General features: G+C 44.3%; 1 pseudogene; it reads left to right on the forward strand.

Moving 5' to 3' along the window:
* The first annotated feature begins 5,958 nt into the window (after positions 1 to 5,958).
* LOC138849768 (small ribosomal subunit protein uS2 pseudogene) lies at positions 5,959 to 6,836 on the forward strand (annotated as a pseudogene).
* The last annotated feature ends 290 nt before the right edge of the window (positions 6,837 to 7,126 follow it).

Consider the following 7,126-nt stretch of genomic DNA (forward strand, 5'->3'; position numbering starts at 1 on the left):
TTGGAGCAGAGAATTTTTTTTTTCAACACACCAGTGTCCAGATGAGCAGACTTCTATCCCCTGAGGAAGGAAAGCCACTTGTAGAGAAAGCTTCATTTAGAAAAGCCATATTGTCTTTTCTTCTTTCCACTCAGATTGGTTAGTTTCAGGCCAAGCCTGTCTCTTTCTTAAAGGATTTTAGTGAAAGCTACAATTTGCTCTACTCAATCACCAAATGCTACAATCTGTGTTGGCACTTGAATTCTGTTGTAAGGTACAACAGGCAATCATGTAGACAGTTATTTTGTGACTGTGCAATAAGAGTTGCCACTTCCAACCACAGAAAAAGAGGGGTTTCCTCATTGTGCTGCTTAGTGAGATGTAGTTAGGTCAATATTTTAGGATCTGTTATATGCAAAACACCACCATGCTAAATGCCAAATTGTGTGCCTAGTAGGATGCCTTGCATTACAATTCAAGCCTCAATCAAGCCTAAATCATGAAGGGAATTAATTGGCTCAGGTACCTGAGAGGGAAGTGGTGGGGAAAACGGTGCCGTGGTTCTAGATTCAGTTCCATTTCCTGCAGCCCTCCCTTCTCCCTCATCCACTCTGGACCAACTTCACCCCGGCTGGCTTCCCGGGGCTCATTAGAGGGCTGTGGCTGGAACCCAAGAAACATACCTTTGTCTCCAGATCAGGTGCAGTGGGCTTAGAGGGGTAGAAGGCAGATTTCTACCTTTATTATAAAACAGGAAGCCAGGTTTCATTCTAGAATCAGCTCACATAATCACCCTTGGGCAATAGCGATGGCAAGAAGAGGACTGCCTTGAGAGATGTAGGCTAACAGCTCACTATCCTGTGGCTGGTGTAGGGTCAACTCCAATGGACACTTGGCAATGGTTAGGGCACAGCCAGCAGGGAACACATTTTTTACAAATACGGAGAAAAGGTACTTGCTCATATTCTAGAATTGGATGAAAAGATAGAATAACAGTGAAGAACTTGCCAGTTTTCAAGAATTTCCAAGTGAAGACATGTGTGAAAACCGTGAGAGAATCATTCCGTGGTCTTTGTTTTCTGTTTGTTTGCCTTAAGCAAGCATTAGTATTAAAATCTGTGAATCTGACATTTTAAAATGATAGATTTAAAAGCAGAGTGGTGAATGGAGAGGGAGAAGAAGCGATGGATAGAAAGAGATCTTCCACCCATTGGTTCACTCTTTTTTTTTTTTTTTGACAGGCAGAGTGGACAGTGAGAGAGAGAGACAGAGAGAAAGGTCTTCCTCTGCCGTTGGTTCACCCTCCAATGGCCGCCGCAGCCGGCGCACCGCGCTGATCCGATGGCAGGAGCCAGGAGCCAGGTGCTTTTCCTGGTCTCCCATGGGGTGCAGGGCCCAAGCACTTGGGCCATCCTCCTGTGTACTCCCTGGCCACAGCAGAGAGCTGGCCTGGAAGAGGGGCAACCGGGCCAGAATCCAGCGCCCCGACCGGGCCTAGAACCCAGTGTGCTGGTGCCGCAAGGCAGAGGATTAGCCTAGTGAGCCGTGGCGCCGGCCATTGGTTCACTCTTCAGATGACCCAACAGCTGGAAGAGACTGAAGCCAGGAACCAGGAGCTCCATATGAGAGGCAGAGACCCAAGTAAGTGGGCTGTCCTCACTGCCTTCTGGGGCATATCTGCAGGAAGCTGGATGGGAAGCAAAGTAGCTGACACTCAGTCCCTGGTACTCCCACGTGAGATGCAGGTGTCCCAAGTGATGGTATAACTCTGTGCCAAAACACCCTCCCTGAATCTGATTTTTTTTTTTTTTAGTTCTTTTGAGTATCCAAAGATAAAAAAAATACTTTAAACCTATACATGATGCTGTTTGATAGGTTTTCACACTTTTTTGTGTTGATGAAAGCAATGAGTGCACACAAATGTCAAGCTACTAAGTGGTTAATAAACTCACCATGATTATGTTACTGCATTCATGGCAGTGCTATGACAACAGCACAAAGGCAAGGTTTTGGGAAACGAGACGCTGACTCTGGGGAACACGAGCGTGTCCGTGGAGGAATCCTTTGCCCAGGAGCGACCCTGTGTTATCACCTCCAACTTTCTCTGGCTCTTCTGACTCCTACAGGATACAGCTTCAACATGAGAACCGGTATAAAGCGCCAGCTAATCATATTGAGATTAAGGAGAGTATGTATGAAACATTTTATTTTTGCTTAGTGACAGTGACTAGGGAGGAAATAGGTGGAAGAATTTTTGTGACAGCTTATATTCCAGCAAATAATCATGTTTTATCCTCTTAATAGGTTTAAAGTGTACTCCCAAAGCAGATTATACATTTTACGCATTTAATTATATTCATAGTTTCCTCTTATCTGATGTGAATTCTTCAATTTAAATATAAGTTTAATTGATGCCTATCATTTAATAATCATACTATGATCCAGGCCAATTATAACAATTCTTTCCTATAAAACTACAGTAGTTAGAGGAATGTTGAGTAGGAAAATGTTTCAATCCTGACATAAAAATGTCTGTGATAAAACCAGGAGCTTTGAATTTCATGGTCCTTTAATATTGCCTTTGAAGTAATGAAAAAGCCATTTTCCACCATTTGCTTCAAGGACTCCACTAATAACATCTTCCACAAAGGACTGATCTTTTTTTTTAAGCAGGATATTGTGACGTTATTCTAAAGGATTTAAAATTATATAACAAACTTTTACTGGAATTTCTCAGTCTACCTTTTCTATTCTTCCTAATGAAATACTTATTAAACAGGTTACTTCATCTTAACCTTAGGGAAGTGCCTATGAAAGAGTATCTTATTTAATTCAGTTCCAGAAATAAAGGTAACAGCTAGAGCCAGTGGGGAGGAAGGATGTCATAAATAGCCTAAAAACTAGGAAAAAGGTTTTTCCTTTAAGCTTGGCTTCAGGTTCACCTTCAGTTGCAGAAAAACAGTGATTTGAAGGCCGTGTGTGAGTCCCTGGTGGACACTTGGCCTCCATGCCAACCTCCCTTTTAGCGTGACTGGCTGTTCACTTAGAAAGGACCTGGCTGGCCAGGAAATCAGCCGGTCTTGGACAGGTCATGGAATCAGCAGGGATCTTTGCAGAAGTCTGCAGGTTAAGCTCTGCAGCTGTCTCTGTGAGCCCTGAAAAAAGTCAGCCACAACAAGAAATGGAATTTCAGAAACTCCAGCACTAAGGCTGTCTAATTAAAAAAATCGTTCAAGATGAAGTTCCCCAGGAGCACAGAAATCCAAGGAGAAAATTGGTTTCCACTTTGACTTCTCTGGGGATCTCTGACGGGGAGCAGGCAAAGGGTAATTATGCAAAATGCACATGAGGACGTGAGGATGTCACGAAGTGGGCTCAGAACCTCAGGCCCTGGCTTTGTGCAGCTCAGCTCTCCTGGGAGAATGGGGGGTGGGTAGGAGAATGGGGAGTCATTCTGGGAAGGGACCATTGAGGAACTGGAGGGCAGCGTTACACAGTGCTAAAGAAGCGCGTGAATGAATGAATGAATGGATGAACTCGGTGAGAATCAGTCTCTAAAGAGAGGTCTTCCCATCACAGTGGCAGAGGGTGTAGCTGTTTTTTTGGCTTCATCACACTTTCTACTTGCTCCTCTTTCTGAGGGAATGACAACTTTATCTACCTGGGAACTGTTTTTCAGAACTTCAGAATCATGCCTGATACATTCTTAGGTTTGCTATTCTCACTGTGATTGGATTCTCTCCACCTGCAAATGCGGAGGGCAAGAGCCTTTTAGAGAAAATGCCCAAAGGCAGGAGCATAGTATTCAGATTAACAAAGGTGAAAAGAACAATTTTCTTACGGATTTCATGGCATCATTTCCTTCGAATCATTATATTCTACATGATGGCTTGCTCAGGCCGTGGGATATAATATAATATGGATGCTTGTGTTCTAAACACAATCATAGTAGGAGCAAAATATTCATAGTCTGAGACAAATCAAAAACTTTTCAAGTTATAGTGTCGCTTCAATATCATTCTCAGGTGTGAGGATTTAGCCTAATGGTCAAGCAGCCTACTTCCTACGTTGGTGTCTTGATTTGATTCCCAGTTCCTGCCAAGGAGTAGTGATGACTCAACTATTCAGGTTTCCACAACCTATGTAGAAGATCGGGATTGAGTTCATGGCTCCTAGCTTCCACCTGGCCGAGCCCTGGCCATTGTGGGCATTTGGGGAGTGAATCAGTTAACGGAAGCTCTGTCTCAAATAAATTTAAACAATTAAAAATCAACATATCATTCTCTGCTTCTGAAATGTGAGTTGATTCTTTCTTCATGTATTCATTTCAGTTGATTTTAAAATAAAACACTTAAAATCTACCCATAAAATATTTTGGATGTTTTCTTATTGGGAATGAGGGACAGGATACATGTGAGTTAGCAGGTGGGATCATATAAAAGACAAGATGGCCAGTTAATCACAGAACAAAATATCTTACAATGTTAGGGCTGAAATGGAACCCCAGAGAGCAACCAATTCAAGTACTTCATGTAAAAAGTGGGGGCGGGGGAGAGGCTGCATAGGGTATGTCCTTAGTGAATTAGAAACGTGGTTGCTAATGTATCACTATTGTTACTGCTTCAGTAACCATGAGGCACAAAAGGCACTGTATTGGTTGTCTTGGATGATGATTTCCTAATAAATTATAGCCAGGATTAGAATCATGCTTCTCATAACTGTGGGGTAGTCTACTCACAGAAATCTGAAGGATTCAGTCTTCCTAGTATCCACCATACTTAATTTAAAAAGGAGTCCTCTAATAATTTATTTTTTAAGTTAGAGAATTAATTTGACTCAACATATATTCAAGATTGTAGCTTGTAGCTCCAAACTTTTCCTATATTGCAGCTTAAAAAGTTAGCTGCTTCACGTTTCCTAGGACTGAGGAAAGTATAAATGGCAGAGGAACCCCAAGCTTGCGTCTGTGCTATTTGATGCTCCCTAAGTAAAACTGCTGTGTGTGCTGTGAGTGGCTAAGTTTTCCCGACTGCTCTGAGTGGTGGTTGGAGAGGTCAGAGATCTTCGTGTGTAATTTAATCAATATCCACACTGCACAATCTACTTATTTTCAGACTCTTTTGGACACAAGGTTGACTGAATGGCGACAATTGATTAAAGCAATTTGACAAGAAATGTAACTGAGGCCAGCAAGGACACAAAAGTCCAGACCAAATAATGTCATAAAATATGTAAAAAATCCATCACAGCCTTGACAGGGGTTTTGCATAATCAATGCAATATTTCACAGTGCTTAATTTCAAATTTCCCACAGTGGTGAATGGGAAGCTACATATATTAATGTGAATAGGAGCTGTCTGACTAAATCCTTAAACAACAATGAAAATTTTAGAGGTACTATCTTGACATTACATCCTGGAAGCTGACTATATTTGTAGATGATTTAAAGCTCTGACTTTCATAAATTTCCAACTCTCTTTTCTAGCACATTCTGCCAAAAATATTCCAATATATGGCTTACCTTGGTGGTGGGGGACCCACATGTGTACTAAATAATAATATTAAAGCCAATTAAGGATCTGTGTTTAATCCTAAGCCTAAAATCCACATTGTATATTTCTTGTTGAAACAAGAATCTTTACGTTTAACACACCTTCAGGTCTTTCTAGAATCTGTATCGTTGGATTTCAGTAACATTGACAACCAGACTTTCAGATAATGAATGTGTAGATATAAAGACAACCCTTCAGCTACAAATCACAGCAGCATTAGCATTCAGGAACCAAAGAAAGAAAACACTAGCACAAGTAGAGAAGCAACACTTGGTGCCTCAGAAGGGAACAGCTTTTCAGGAAGCTCTTTTTGGCTTCCGATATTGGTTGTGGACAGAGCCTATGAGGAATCTTTCCATGCTCCCTGGCGAGGGGTCCATTCGGCATTGTTCTTGATTCCTGGCGTAACTTAAGGGAAGCTGTCACAATGTCCCCAGCCCTTGATGTCCTACAAATGAAGGAGGGGGAGGTCCTCAAATTCCTTGCAGCAGGAAACCACCCAGGGGCAGCGACCTTGACTTCCAAATGGAACAGTGCATCTACGCAAGTAAACGTGATGGGAGAAACCTCTGTTGGCGGCTCTTGCCATGGTAGCCCTTGAAAACCTTGCTGAAGTCAGTGTGACATCCTCCAGAAACACAGGCCAGAGGGCTGTGCTGAAGTTTGCTGCTGCCACTGGAGCTACTCCCATTGCTGGCTGCTTCACACCTGGAACCTTCACTAACCAGATCCAGGCAGCCTTCCGGGAACCACGGCTTCTGGTGGTTACTGACCCCAGGGCTGACCGCAAGCCTCCCACAGAGCATCTCATCTGAACCTGCCTACCATTGCTCTGTGTAACACAGACTCTCCTCTGGGCTACGTGGACATTGCCATCCCACGCAACAGCAAGGAAGCCCACTCAGTGGGTCTGATGTGGTGGATGCTGGCCCAGGAGGTTCTGTGTAAGCGTGGTACCATCTCCCGTGAAAAGCCCTGGGAGGCCATGTCTGATCTCTACTTCTGCAGAGATCTGAAGAGACTGAAAAAGGAGAGCAGGCCGCGGCTGAAAAAGCTGTGACCAAGGAGGAGTTCCGGGGTGAACGGATGCCCGAGTTCACTTCTGCCCAGCCTGAGGTTGCAGACTGATCTGAAGGTATGCAGGTGCCCTCTGTGCCCATTCCGCAGTTCCCCACTGAAGACTGAAGCACTGAGCCCGCCACTGTGGACTGGTCTGCAGCGCCCACTGCTCAGGCCACCGAGTGGGTAGGAGCAACCACTGAATGCTCTTTTTTTTTTCTTTTGGACAGGCAGAGTGGACAGTGAGAGAGAGAGACAGAGAGAAAGGTCTTCCTTTGCTGTTGGTTCACCCTCCAATGGCCGCTGTGGCTGGCACGCTGCAGCCAGCGCACCGCGCTGATCCGATGGCAGGAGCCAGGTACTTATCCTGGTCTCCCATGGGGTGCAGGGCCCAAGTACTTGAGCCATCCTCCACTGCACTCCCTGGCCACAGCAGAGAGCTGGCCTGGAAGAGGGGCAACCGGGACAGAATCCGGTGCCCGGACCAGGACTAGAACCTGGTGTGCCGGCGCTGCAAGGCGGAGGATTAGCCTAGT

The sequence above is a fragment of the Oryctolagus cuniculus genome, chromosome 5 (assembly GCF_051225735.1).
Source record: "Oryctolagus cuniculus isolate XC-2025 breed Fujian yellow rabbit chromosome 5, ASM5122573v1, whole genome shotgun sequence".
Taxonomy (NCBI): domain Eukaryota; kingdom Metazoa; phylum Chordata; class Mammalia; order Lagomorpha; family Leporidae; genus Oryctolagus; species Oryctolagus cuniculus.